Genomic DNA, 12456 nt, shown 5'->3' with positions numbered 1-12456 from the left:
ATCTCTAGATCATTCACTCTATAGATGTGAATTCTGAATCCCAGAGAGGGGCTGGGATGTCTTTGAGGCCACTTGTGAAGTAAGAGCAGAATCGAGAGTAGGACTCCTTCCTCGTGTTCCAGCTTGATGTCCCTCTCAAGGTAGCACCATTGGGAACAATGTGAAATGAAGCAGTTCATGTTAGCAGCTGCATTTTGTGACTGGTATAACTCCAAAAATCATCCTAAACAAGAAACTGCAGAGATAATTGTACAGAGGATGTATGGCACATTGAAATTCCATTATTTAAAAAACAAAACAAAAAAAAGCAAAAAAAAAAAAAACCTCCACATTTTTTTTTTTCTGGTATTGCCGTCTAAATTTATGGTTTGGTTACTGGCCTGGCAGGCAGCATGATGTATGCTTGTATCACTAGGTTGTTAAATACCTCTCTCTGCTTCATTCTCAAGAGATTTTTCTGCTATTCCTCTGTGTATTTTATTTTATTATTTTTTTTTTTTTGGCGGGGGGCGTCATTTGTTACAAAAAGCAGATATACAAAACAACGGAATTGCAAGTGGACCTTTGGGTACTATCAACATTTGAGTTACCAGGCCTGTACCCTTCTGTAAGTCACGGTTTGCTGGGGGATTTTTGTGCTGCTCCTATTATGCTGTCTGGGAAATGGTTCTTAAGATCCCAACCTCAGAGCTGTGGAAACTGAGGTTCAGAAAGGGAACTCCTGTATTCTGAGATTTGGTACAAATTCTCTGCAAGTCAAGTTTCAGAGAGGACCGGGGCTGGGTCAATTCTAATTTGGAGGCCTGCCCTCTGCCCCATTTTGGGCCCTTCCAAAATCACATCCAGTTTTTCAGTCATCTCCTTTAGCAAATCTAATCACTTCAACTTCCCATGCACTCAACATTAGTTGTCCAGATGAGTTGAGAGCTCGAGTTACCTCCAGGCTTGATCACCACCCACATTTTGTATTTTCGTAAGAGAAATGCAATTAGCTAGGGGGCTTAGCATTCTGTGGTTTGTATAATCTATTTGAAGAGTTTGTTTTGTTGCTTATTTGTACGTTTCCTCTTAGTATGTGAGTTGAATTTTTCTTCCATTTTATTCCCATCTTATCATACTTTCATTATCTGCTCATTTAAAAATTAAAACCAGATTTGAGTCGGTGTTTAAGACATGCTATCTGAGGTTGGAAGACATGATTTTTGTTCCCAGTTCTTCTTCTCTACAGATTCATGACATTGGTTAAGCCTGGTCCCCTCTCGGGCTTTAATTTCTTCACCCGGTGTTGGACTAGCTGACCTGTAAGAGGTCTTCCTAGTCTGAAATGCTGTCCTTGCATTTTGGGTTAGGGATGTTTAGCAGAGTTTGATTATCTTGTTTTAGATCAAAGACTGTGGGAACCAAAAAGGTCTCAGTTTGGGATTGTCTCTGTATGGTGTCCAGGTCTCTCAGAAATTGTCAGGGCAAAGCCTGCTCTGCTCCAGATCCCTATAGACATCATGTGAGGTGCTGTGGCTCCCATAGTGCTCCGGGTCATGAACTGACAGGCTGGGAACGTGCATGCTTTCAATGTATCATGAAACCCTTAGCAAACTGTCAACAGGTAGACTTGCAGACTTTTTATCTGGTTGTTTCTTAAACAACAACAACAACAACAACCACCAACCATGCCTGATAGCTTCATAGATGATGAACTCTGTGAGGAAAACTTCATATCTTCCCTTTACAGAGGATGGTCTTGAGGGCCAGAGAATGAGTGAGTGAGAGAGATGTGATGGCCTAACTCCCTTCTCTCTTTCCCGATTTGAAACCCGCCATTTTGGCTTAAGTTTATAGAGTTAATGCCAAGACTCCTCAAGCCCTATGGGTGTCTTCCCCCCGTGTTAGGGTCAGAGACAGAATTAAAATTAAATTCCTATTAGTCTGAGAAGTGGTGCTGCTCTTCCCAAGCAATCTTGCTTCACAGCAGGCTTCATTTGAGGGAAGCCAATTTACCTCAGGTGCCATAGGGCCATTTGCCATTGTCCCATGGAATAATATCCAAACTTCACAGCATGGCATTCGAGGCTGTTCAACCTTTAGTTACAACCCGTTTGCTTTAAACTAGTTTAAACCTGACTGGCTTGTGGTTGTAAGTCTTCCTAGCCTGTTCCTGATCTGCTGTGATTTCCCCTAGCATCCAGTGACCCTTGGCTCTGCCTCCAGTAATTAATGCCACCCCAACATTTCATACTCAACATGAGTATTCCGTATCCCCAGTTTGGACTATTACCTTTGTCTCAAGGACTCCGTAGGGTTTCCTCCGTGTTCCTTAGCTCCTCTCCCAGGGAAAGACACCCTGTCAGCCTCGTGAAAATTACTCTTTGGCTCCAGTTTGCTTGTCTGGCATCGTGACTGGCTTCTTTTTCACTTGTCGGGACAGGTCAGGAGAAGGAGCTTCAGGACAGCTACGGTGGATTCCCTGAGTAGCTCCTCTATGCCATGCCTTGGGTTAAGCTGGGAATATGGAGAAGGATTAGATGCTCCCCTGCCTTCAAGGAACATGTAAGCCATCAGGGAAGAAAATGAAATAATTAAAGGTAGTGTTATGTTGTAGGTATGATGAGAGAAATCCATATGGAGCGAGTGAAGGGCATAGAGAAGGGACAAGTCCTTTGTGCCAGGGTTGTGGGGATGGTTGGGGAAACGTGTTGCTGAATCTCCAGGAACATCCCACGTGAAGAAAATACGCCTCCTACAGAACCAGACTTCCTCCCTGAGACTGGGGAATAGGTCCTCTGAAACAGATAAGTTCATGGTTTGTTAATGATGCCTTTGCAGACAGAGTAATGTGAGAAAGAAGTCAGAGCCTCTTGGATGGAAATCTTTGACATTTGGGATCCAGAATGCTCCATGGCCAGGCAGCCTGACCAAGGGTCTAATTTGGTCTTCTTCAGAGAGGGGAAATTCCCAGCAGCGACTGCAGTGGAAATGCTAAATCTGGAAGGCCGACAGAATAGACTCTTGTTTTATCTGGCTGAAATGAGGGGGAAATGGCTCTTGATATGACCTTTCTTCCATGAGGGGGTTGCCTTTTAGACTCGGAAAAACTGGCTCAGAAACAAAATGATGACTGAACCGATACATGCAGAACATCAGTGGCGAGTAGTTTCCTCAAGACCACTCTTTTTCATGTGTGTTAGGTGAGAAAGGGTTAGGTGTCCGGCCCTGGGCAATGGCATACAGGGTGGTTCAGGCTTGAGATGAGTAGGGCTGTTTGGTGTCCATTTCTCAGGAGAGGAGCAGAGCAGAGCAGAGAGGAAAGGGTTGAAGCTGTCTGCTAGGCCTGTCCCACCCCAGCAGATACAGAGGACGTTGGATTCCCTGGCTCCCTGAGAGAGGTGTTGCTCTGGACACATTTTTCCATGGTGACATTGCCCAGGGTCCCTACAGGAGGTAGACTGGGGAGAGGAATGGGAAAAACAATGTTCTCCAGCAGGACCATGACATAATGGAAACCCTGACACTGATTTGCAAACGTCTCTCTGCTCCGACTACCTGGGGCTTTTATTTAACGTCGGACACCATGGTATTTATGATTCAGAGTTGATGAAATAACTCTACCTTCAATTAAAATACATGTGGGTTAGCCTCAGGATCATACTGTTGAGTGGAAAAACAAAGCCAGGGGAGAATACAGACAGTGTGATTTCATTTATATAAAGCTCAAAAAATATACAACTACATATATATATATGTGTGTGTGTGTGTGTGTGTGTGTGTGCATATGTTAAAGATGAAAACATATGTATGTTACTATAAAATTAAGCAAGGAAATGATTAACATAAAATTTGGGAAGATGATTATGAATTTTGGGAGGGAGGGAATGTTTGGGATAGGGAGGGATACCCACATGAAATTTCAAGGTAATGATAATGTTCTTTTTGAAAAACTGCGCAGTGAGAACAGAAGTGTTCATTATGTGGTAATTCTTTCTATGTGAGGTATGTTTTATGAATATTAGCTAAATCTACCCTGTTTAATAGAACAAACTGAAGTCTTCTCACTAACAGTGGTAGGATTTGTGTAGGGACAGAGACGTGTGTCTGATGCTCATACGTTAGAAGGAAGGACATCCGATCAGTTGGCTTCTTACTATGAATCAATATGATTCTGGCTTTCCTCATAGCAATAAGTGATTTATATTTTGAATAAAACCCCAACTGTACAAACTAACCCCAGCTGCCCCTGTTGAATCAAAATTTTATTTCCCTTCCTGATGTGGGAAACAGGAATGAAATAATATAAGGTGAAAAAAAAAGGGAGATATCAAACTGTTACAGTTTCATCCTGATATTGTGCAACATTTTGTTCATGTGCAGAGATGAAAAAGGCTTGGAAAGTGTCTATTAAAGTACTTAGAAGGAATTATCTCTTGACTTATTTGTTTTCAGAATAGAAGATAGGTTTTATGAGCGGCTGTCCCATTGGATTATTTCCTTTCCCTCCACTTCTGGACAGGTTGCTCCGTCCTCTCGATCATTCCTTGTTGCCCTGTGACAGCACCAGTTTCTTCTCTCTGTGTCTTGTCTGAGAAGGACTCTCCTTTCTGCTTTTCAAAAATGGTGAACATTTAATTCGGTCACTGGAACATGTTAGTGAATCCAGGAGCTGGGAGACCAGCCAGGAGTTAGGAAAACCACAGGAAATGTGTGGCCGGATGGGTCTTTGACTGGGCAGAGGGTTGTATGGGCAGTGCAGGCTGTGTGGTCCGAACAAGCACAGCAGAGGCAATGGGATCTCACCTCCTGTCTCTTCCTTCTTTTTTTCAATCTACTCCACTGTCCTAGGTTAGGTTTCCTGGGAAGCAGACTGACACTTAGGTTAGTGTTCATGGGGTACATTAGAGAGTGTTCTTGGGACCAACATCTGGGGAAAGGGGGTGGGGAGAGAAAAGGTGGAGAGGGGAGGGCAGAGGAGGGACGGGAAGGAAGCAGGATTGGGTCTAGGGAGAGCTCAGGCTGGGCTGCAGGCTCAGTGGAAGCTTCAGCAGACCCGGAGAAGCTGTCAAGATGGGAGAAGAACCATTTGGAGCCGGTCCAGTTTTGGGGGGTAGGGTCGGACCTATATAGCCCACATTAGTTGGACACCAGATGCTGCCCACCTCAGGAAAAGGGCATGACCCTGGGTCAGGGGAGATCCTTTCAGCTGAGATAATCCCCAAAGTGGGGGCCAACAGGCTTCCCAGCAATTTCATATCAAGTTGTTCACTCTTCAAGTGGGATCTTTATTTCCATTCTGTAGTCAAGATTATTTTCTTATTAAAACATGAATTTAAGAATGTCAGCTGCTGCTCAAAATCCTTCCATGGCTCTCCACTGACAATAGGAAAAGGATCCAACCTTTACCTTGGCATTCAAGTCTTTTTGCAATCCGATCCCAATTTTCATTCTTCCTTTCTGACAACATTCTTCACCTCTGTCCATGACCTAATAAAAATACAGCATGTTCCAGCTACACTAACTATTTCCCATGCCGAAGGTACACCTTGATATCCCATTTACTCTGTCTGGAACATCTTACTCGCTCAAACCCCTACTTAGTTTTCGAAATGAAGCTCTAATGGTGATGAGCCCCGGGTGATGTACGGAAGTGTGGAATCACTGTATTGTACACCTGAAACTTACACAACACCGTAGGGTGACTAACTGGAATGAAAATGAAAATTTAAAAAAAGGGACAAAACCAAGCTGAAATGCCCTTTCAGCTAGAACGTCTCCAGGCATAGACTTTCTTTTCTGCGGATCCTCACGTCCTATTTTTCTGGCCTTCTTCTCTCTCCACTCATATTATTTTCCCTTTCCTCTTCTTCACCCCTGACTTGTGCTTCTCTTCCTTGTTCCTGTACAAATCTTCTCTTTTTCTCTCTGGGCACTTTTCCTTCTCAGGTAGTCTTCCGGGAAAAGCCAGAGGCCCGGGGCTTGGTCTGCATTACCTGCCTCGAGGGACTCTGGATTGGCGCGCAGGTTAGCGAACACTACTCCCGAAGCTCTTTATTCCGCCCTTGATGACCCTGCTTTTCCTGAAGGTTCTGATCGTTTGCCCGAGAAGAGCTGTCCATGAACGTCAGTGTGCTGGGACTGCTTGCTGATCAGGCGAGCGATGCAGCCTTACCTAGAAATACTGTCAGGGTTGCTCCAAAGAGTTTCCGCCTCAAGGAAGAGGTGACTTATTTTAGCGATGGGCTTACGTATCTGACTCCTCCAGTAGACTGAGAGTGATCCAGGCCGGAGACTCGGCCTGCCATCTGCGTGCACCCTCTGCCTCGCCCAGCCCAGCTGTAAGTGGTGGTGTGGGTGGGGGGGGGGGCTTCCTTCAACATCTGTTGAGTGAATGAATTGCTACATATGTTTTGTTTTTTATTTGAGTAAAGGGTTGAGGGGGAAACGAAAGTGAATTCCTTGCTCAGAGACTCAGCAAAGCAGCATGAAGAAGAGGCCACATCCCTTTCTAACATGCTCAGCTTTTCATTGCCGAGTTGATGTCATTCGTGAATTGATGGTGTGTTGATTACAGCTGTGAAGACTTCCACTTATTTCCATCTGTCCCTGACACACATTAGCAGCAGACACTGACAGAAACCCGGTCACGTGCTAGGCTCTGCGTTCATTTCTAGCCCTCACAGTAATCCTACGAGGTAGATACTGGGATGCCCATTTTGCTGGTCGAGCAAGTGAAGTTCAGAAAGGTTAAACGAAGTTGTCTCTGGTGATGTACTTTCAAATGACAGACCAGGATTTGAACCAGGGCAGCCGATTCCAGAGCTCTCCCTCCTCCTGTTACTCCCGACTGCTAAAATTCAGTATACGGGTACTTCCTGCATGTATGGGTGGTGAGAGACATTTACCCGTTAGGGGTGGGAAACATTTTGGGGAGCAACTGTGCTATCATTTCGAAGAAAGGCCACATAATTCATCCGTCAAAACAAGAATTACCACCAGTTTCATGCTGACTTGAAGTGGACACTTCAGCTGGGTCTCTGTAACATCTTCCACTGTGGAACAGAGAGAGTTGGTGAGTGATTGTGAAAAAGAGTAGTCTCGAAGTTCTCTGAGACAAAAGAACAGCAGAATCCCGTGCTATCACTCGATGTTGTCATTACCGAGAAAATGCATCCAATAATGTTGTTGCTCTTAAGTCATCACGGCGATCTCCCCAGGCCATGCACTGTGCCAAGTGCTTTCTGTGCAACGTCCCATTTCAGGCCCACAACAAACTTTCGGGGTAAATGTGATAATCGTAGCACTCTTGCTCTTAGGTCTTTCTGTGAGATAAGTAGAAGTGCACAGACATCCTTGTGTTCGAATAGTGACTGTAGCTTCATTCATAATAGCAAAACCGAAAACAGCCCAGATGTCCATCAGGAGGAGACGAGATAAACTGTGGCATGTGGGAATATTACTGAGCGATAAAAAGGGAGTAACCCCAATGGGCGCAAAAACATGGATAGAATCTCAAAACCATTATGCTGAACCAAGGGTATCTACTTATTTCACAAGAGTATATATGATGTTATTTCACTTAAATGAAGCTCTAGAAATAGATGGGCTTTTTTGGGTGGAAAACATTAGGACTGTGGTTACCTTTGGGATGTAGGACTCCAAAGGCATCAGAGAATTTTCTGGGGTGATGGAAATGTTCTATGTTCTGATAGGGGCCTCCACCACACAGGGAGATGCATTCATCAGAACTCACTGGGAGGTACATTTAAGGTTTGTGCATCTCGTTGTATATAAATTTAACCTAAAAAATGGCAAACAAATATTGATCTCTGGTTAATCATATGCTTGTTGAAATGTTTAGAAGCCAAATTTACTCATGTCTGTAACTTTCCTTGAAATGCATCAGAAATAAATGGCTGTGGATAGACAGGGAGACATGGCTTGATGTGTGATGAAGGTAGCATAGTAGATGCCAGCAGGCAGTCTGAGTGGTGGACAGCATGGTTATGCATGATGAATTTCCTTCAACTTTTCGCTGTGCTTGAAAAAATTCATAAAAAATGTTGGAAAGGGGCACCTGGGTGGCTCAGTGGGTTAAAGCCTCTGCCTTCGGCTCAGGTCATGGTCCTGGGGTGCCTGGGATCAAGCCCTGAGTCGGGCTCTCTGCTCAGCAGGGAGCCTGCTGCCCCCCACCCCCACCCCCGCCGCCTGCCTCTCTGCCTACTTGTGATCTCTGTCAAATAAATAAATAAATAAACAAAATCTTAAAGAAAAATGTTGGAAAATCAAGTAGTAGACACCCAAAGAGGGAGTGTAATCAGAACAGAATAAACTAGAATAACGTGCCCTTATTTTGATACAAACGAAGCTCTTTCACACAACAAAGGTCAGAGGACTCTTAAGCCTATATCTTAGAGTCAAAACCTTACCACATTCGAGCCTTTTACTTCTTCTTGGTCCAATCTGACGTTCCAGTGCATTTCCAGCCACTCTCGGACAGATCTCACCCACTGGCGCCTTGAAATGACTTCTTCCTCCCTGCATTCTCGACATACATTTAGGCTTCTGTACCTTTGCTTTATGCTGTTTCCCGTGCATGGAAAGTCTCCATCCCTGCAAAGTCTTTACTGATCCTTGTGGAGCCACTCACGTGTCCCTTACTGCCCGTTCCCATTATGGCACTGATCACATTAAAGTTTCCTTAATGCTGTTTCCTTCTTTCTCCACCTCAGGACTCAGAGAACCTCGAGGATGGGCAGAGGCAGTGTGGAGCTTAAGTCTTCTGTGCCCAGGACCTGGTACAGAGCTTGATGCAGAAAACAAACTCAAGAAATACTGGCATAAGCAGCAAGCATAAGAAATGATGCGTAGATGAATTAGAATAGAACGGACATTGGGAAGTCCCTCTACCATGCATTTGCCACTTTGGTCTCAGATCCTTTTCTTGTTCTTTCTTTGCTTTCTTCTGTTTATTAGGGGGCTGAGCCCTGCGAGTGACATTTCCCAAGGACCTTCACCATCTGGCTTCTAGCTAAGACCAGCTGCTAGGAGATGCTGGTGAGAGATTGGAGGGAAGAGGGGGAGAAGCCAGGGCGTTTCTCTCTTCTCCCTGCTTTGGCGAGTGTCGCCAACAGCAGCGGAGTCTCCTGCACATCATTCTCGCTGCCATATGATAACCTCTGCTTCTCGTGGTCCCCACTCCAGTTGCCTCTTGGTGACTCCACCTCCTTCCCTCGTTCCTCCAGCCCTTGGGATGGTCGTGGCTTTTAGCCGTTGATAATCTCTAGTTTGACCATTTATTCTGTGGTTGGCTTTTAGGCTCTTCTGACAACTTTGTGACTAATTTCTTCTGGAGCTAGCCCGGGCTCTGTTTTCCTGAGTAGCTCCTGACAGAGGTAGTTCCCTTACTTGGTACCCCAGTTTCCTGCATTTTTATAAAATGAGATGGATGAGATACAGGATCGCCAATTTTCTCCTTGCTAAAATTCAGTTTAAGGGGAAGAGATTCATTAGAATGCCACCAAAGTTGACCCGTTTTCAGTTTCAAAAGGGGAGAGAAAGATAGAATTCCTAACACTTCCACTTAGTACCCTCTGTGCTTCCTCATGCGGGGATCACCGTGCTCAGCTAGGGCTCATCAACAGGGGCCATGAGTGAGAGTCTGCCCCGGAGTCCTGCCCGGCATGATGATTAAAATGCTACCTGTTAGGTGCCAATTTCCAAGGCACCATCAGCGATTACACAGTGGCCAGAGTCAGGGAGAAGCAGCAGAAGCTGGGGTGGCAATGAGGAGGGAGGGACCTGGGATCAGTGCTCATCCCCTACCAGTCCTGGTACTTCCCTGAGGACAACCCAGGACCCCGGGATTAGCGTGGGTTGGAAGGAAATCGAGAGAGGATGAGTCGCTTCTCCGCTAGGACCTCTTTGTTCATGGTCATCAATTATCAGCTAACATTTCATCATCCCGTCTACTAACTCCCACCTCATCGGGCTCAATACGATGGAACGCGTTATTTTGTGTGTGAAAAGAAAGACAAAAGTGGATGATATCTAATCCCTTCTCTCCAGCTACCCTCAATCAAGTGGGGGGTACGTAGACACATGTATGACTCTCATTCATAAAAACAATTCCAACACAGCACAGTTTGTAGTATATACTATAATAAGTGCAATAGGGGCGCCTGGGTGGCTCAATGGGTTAAAGCCTCTGCCTTCGGCTCAGGTCATGATCCCAGGGTCCTGGGATTGAGCCCCACATCGGGCTGTCTGCTCCGCGGAGAGCCTGCTTCCTCCTCTCTCTCTCTCTCTCTGCCTGCCTCTCTGTCTACTTGTGATCTCTGTCAAATAAATAAATAAAATCTTAAAAAAAAATAACTGCATATAACAGAGGAAGAAAGAATTGTCAGAGTGTTTTGGAAAGAATTGGTGGAAGGATGTATTTTGAACTAGACCTTGGCAAAGGATAGCCAGATTTAAGCATGGGGGGGAAAGACATGGTAGGCAGAGGTGAAGAGCCCGAGCAGAGGCATGGGGCAAGAAAATGTAGGGCCCATGAGGAGTACGTGAGGGCATGGGGAAACCAGAAGGGAAGAAGGCAGGGATCAAGTTCCGAATCAATCAGTATGAGATGAGGAGTTTGGAATGTATTCTTATGCAACTGGGAGTGACTGGAGGTTTTTGAGCAGGGATAGTCAGATCTGTGTTGTAGGCAGACTGCCCTTGTGTCATGGCAGCGTATGGATGGGCAAGGAAAAGGCATGCGAAGAGCCCATGGAGGGTGCCATTGCAGTAACCACTTCTATAGCCGCTCAGATATGCCCTTAGAGGCCATGGCCTCCGTAGGGCAATGGAGACAAAACAGAAACTAGTTGAGATTGCATCATTAGGAATGCTTGCAGACCTCAAGAAGACTGGGAAGAATGACCAGTATCTGGGTTTGTACTTGGCAGGGCTCATGGAGGGGCTGTGGGGGCAACTAACTGGAGCAGTCATGAGAGTGCAGCTGAGATCACAGACCACAAAGCCCCGTGAAACCAGGGAGGGGTCAGCTAGAGGTCCAGTGAAAGAAGCAGCTGTCCCAGTGCAGGCAGCCTTCTGCTGTGGCGTCCGTGAGGGGATAAGGACAGACTGTGAGGTGAGTGACCCCTAAGAGGAGTTCGTGGGTGCCCAGTAGTCACCTCTTGTGCTGTCATCTCCTGTATCAGTAACAGGAGTTGGTCGTTACTATGTTGTTCTTGCAAGCTCACGTGGAGGCCAAGGGGACAATGTAAGGTCCAGAGTAGGTGGATTGAGTTGCAGATCTGCACTTACCCTGTCAGCTCTAAAGCAGCTCTTAACCCTTCTGCTACTCCTAGAAAAACAGTCTGGTCACTGCTTGATGCGAAGGGCTCTGGAGGTGGCACAGCCTTGCATAGGGCCTGGTGCCAGTGACTTAACTTCCCAGTGTGTCAGTTTCTTCCTTGGTAAAGCGGGGACACTAGCTTTACCTACCACTTGGAGCTGTGAGGGTGAAATGAGATGACGCAAGCTAAGCTTTTAGCACAAGGTGTGGAACACAGTAACTAATTAATAATGTAATTGCCATATTACATTATTAATGCATTATCATAATTATTACTCACTACTGTAAAGTGGGGATAAAAATCTGTAGCTCTGAGAGTTTCTGTGATGATCCAATAATGAACATGAAGGTGTTTTAAAAGTGTAAAACATAGTACAGATGTAAGATATTAATTATGATGATAACAAGGGCCCATTCGAAGCGAGATGCTCCCCAGATGCGCTTTCAGAGCCAGCGTTGTGTGAATGCCTAGAGATCATTCCCGATTTCTCTGCTCTGGCTTCTCTGGCTTCTCTCACTGCCTGAAATCAGCTGATAAAGGCTTCTCAGCCACTTCTGCACTGAGTGGGGCTAGTCTGGTCCGCTCTCCTAGCAGTTTATGTCAAAGATCTTGTTATGATAAGTGTAGAATGAATGAAGCCAATGTCTACTGTGAAGGCCACCTTGGGGGTCACAGAAGCCATCTCTACCTGCTCCTCTAATGATGCAGTTATAAAGCCCAGTTGCATTTAGAGCCTTAGTGTTCACAAACCCGTTAAGAAACTTGCCTGAAGTCATGCATCTGCGAGGTGAAGAAGTTGATTTTGGAGGCCTATCCTATCTGATTCTAATGCTTGTGTTCTTTTTTTATTTTGCATTCTCTGTGCCTCTCACTGTCTTATTTGGGGATGATGGAAAGGAATTAATTAATGATTTGGGATAGGAGAAGTTGGCAGAAATATGGTGATGCGCTCCACAGCCCCTGTGGCTACTGATATTAGAGCCAGTCGTTGGAGGTCTGGGTAACAGACCTATTCTAAGAGGAGTGCTATGCATTATGTATTTTGAAAAAAAAAAAAAAAAAAAGAGAGACTGTTACCATTCCCAGCAGTCAGAGCAAAAGCTGATGTTCGCCTCTGCTAATCTATCCAAGT

The 12456-nt window shown here is 45.3% G+C and overlaps 1 long non-coding RNA gene across 2 annotated transcripts in view; it reads left to right on the top strand.

Moving 5' to 3' along the window:
- The window catches only part of LOC309847098, a 285521-nt gene that overhangs the window by 50850 nt on the left and 222215 nt on the right, over nucleotides 1-12456 (top strand). The window lies entirely within an intron of this gene.

This window comes from Mustela nivalis (assembly GCF_964662115.1).
Source record: "Mustela nivalis genome assembly, chromosome: 13".
Taxonomy (NCBI): domain Eukaryota; kingdom Metazoa; phylum Chordata; class Mammalia; order Carnivora; family Mustelidae; genus Mustela; species Mustela nivalis.
Note: the sequence above shows the minus strand (reverse complement) of the source record. Positions and strands in the feature narration are given on the sequence as shown.